Source organism: Austrofundulus limnaeus, unplaced genomic scaffold, assembly GCF_001266775.1.
Source record: "Austrofundulus limnaeus strain Quisiro unplaced genomic scaffold, Austrofundulus_limnaeus-1.0 Scaffold211, whole genome shotgun sequence".
NCBI lineage: Eukaryota > Metazoa > Chordata > Actinopteri > Cyprinodontiformes > Rivulidae > Austrofundulus > Austrofundulus limnaeus.
Window position 1 is genome coordinate 227,306 of NW_013952613.1, and position 2,478 is coordinate 229,783.

Here is a 2,478-nt window from a genome sequence, read left to right on the forward strand (position 1 = left end):
TTTAAGTGAAGAAAGAATAATGCATCTTGTTAGACTGGAGGTGCAGCTGAGAATTTTACACAATAATAGTTGAAGACATGGGCGGAAGGTTCTACTAATCTCGTGTTATTTCTTTGATACTTATTGCTGATGAATAAATATGCTTCAAACAAACYAATYGGAGATATTTTAACTTCATTGTTCTCTAATTGTACWTACAAATTGCCATATTTTCATTGCTCATCATATCTGAGAAGTTCYGTGTTTTTAATTCATTGGGGAGAACTCAAGTATTCATTTTGAATTTACTTATTACSTAATATTAGATGATATGACATATTGAGAGTTGCCACCAGGGGGCAGTAACTAATCCTAATCTACTTCTGCAGCATAAAGAATGGCATGAATTTAACTCCATATTTATAGCTTTGCTTTTTCTGACAAATGCATYATTTAGAAATTTATCAGGAAATAAGTTCCTAGTTTCATCACAAAAGGARATGATYGTTAACCATATTGTGGTTACTTCTGAAAAACATGTTCTGCTTTGACTYAAGGAAATTACAAAGTCCTTCTGTGGCGGTAATGACCAAGAAAAYTTTGTGRAATTTAGGATACTTAAAAWTGTGTCACCTAAAGCAGACATAGTCATTACATTGCWGCATTACTTCATTAACAATACRATTTATAGTYCATGTGCCATAGGCAACAGCCAAAGACAGAGGTATTTACGCTCTGACCCTGGCTCACCAAAGTTGACTCTTGGGACATGGAACGTCACCTCTCTGGTGCAGAAGAAGCCTAAGGCTTGGTTATAGTCGTGCTTTGGGTTGTTGCACATGCTCCACGGAGTGTGCGTGCTCCTGTGCCTCGCGCTTCGTGAAATCATATTTGACGTTCACGTCAGCACTGTTCTTCCCTCACCTACAGATGGCAGTTGGAGTTTGCCCATTAAGAAGTCTGGATTTTGATTATATTTTCACTAGTGTTTACCAAAAGTTTTTTTTTTTTTGTTCTACAGCTAGTTGTTTGCAGCCCAATTATATTACATTAGGGTCATGGGGTGTGCTTCTTTTATACATTTGTTACTGAAGTTTTGGTGTGAATTAGGTTTGCAGCAGTAACTCTGCAACAATACTTTTGAATGTGTTAATGTAAAAATTACAAAAACTGTTGAAATAACTGAAAAGAGTCAGCTTAAAAGGACTGTGTATTCTAAAACAAAGCAAAACAAAAAAATGCAATTTCTTTCCGGGAGTTCTGTTCCATCTGGTTATCCGTGTTATCTTTATGATCTTTCATGCAGGGGTGACGATACATGCCTGTTCGATGAAAGCACCTTTGTGCCGACGGTTCTAGGACAATAACCCCCCGGACATTTACCTCCCTAGGATGCTTAACCCCAAGGACACTTACACCCCCACCCCCCCCAACAGCTAGTACTGTCAACCAAGAGTTTCAAAATGCTCATTTAAATATAAGACCGTCATGAACACATTGATTATATTACAACCTGAATTGTGTTTATGTTCTGATTTGAAGGTCAGGAAAATGTTACTCTGAATAAAACTATTGAAGCATGTTTTTAAGCAGTAACAACAAAAAACTGATTTTGAACAGAAAAACACAGTACATCTTCATGAAATCAAATATCTATTTTCTCACTAATATCAGGGCTGGAACTCTTGGTTCACAGTACTAACTGATGGGTGGGTGGGGGTAAGTGTCCATGCGGTAAGTGATAATTTGTATTCAAAGTTTAAATGTTCTCAGTCAGCTGGGGGTAGCTGCAACAGCTCTACCATGTCTTTATTTCAACAAAGCTTTATCACATCTAAATACTGTATCTATCATCGTATTTAAATGATCATTTTGAAACTCTTGGTTGACAGTACTAGCTTTTGGGGAGGGTAAGTGTCCGGTCGGCCCTGGTGGGTAAGTGTCAGGGGGGTAAGTGTCCTGGTGGGTGTGTCCTGGTGGGTAAGTGTCCTGGTGGGTAAGTGTCTGGGGGGTAAGTGTCCTAGTGGGTAAGTGTCCTGGTGGGTAAGTGTCCTGAGGGGTAAGTGTCCTGAGGGGTAAGTGTCCTGGTGGGTAAGTGTCCTGGTGGGTAAGTGTCCTGGTGGGTAAGTGCCTGGGGGGTAAGTGTCCTGGTGGGTAAGTGTCTGGGGGGTAAGTGTCCTGGTGGGTAAGTGTCCTCCCTAGGATGCTTAACCCCAAGGACACTTACACCCCGCTAGTACTGTCAACCAAAAGTTTCAAAATGCTCATTTAAATATAAGACCGTCATGAACATATTAATTATATTACAACATGAATTGTGTTTATGTTCTGATTTGAAGGTCTGGAAAATGTTACTCTAAATAAAACTATTGAAGCACGTTTTTAAGCAGTAACAAAAATACTGATTTTGATCAAAAAACACGGTACATCTTCATGAAATCAAATGTCTATTTTCTCACTAATATCAGGGCTGTAACTCTTGGTTCACAGTACTAACTG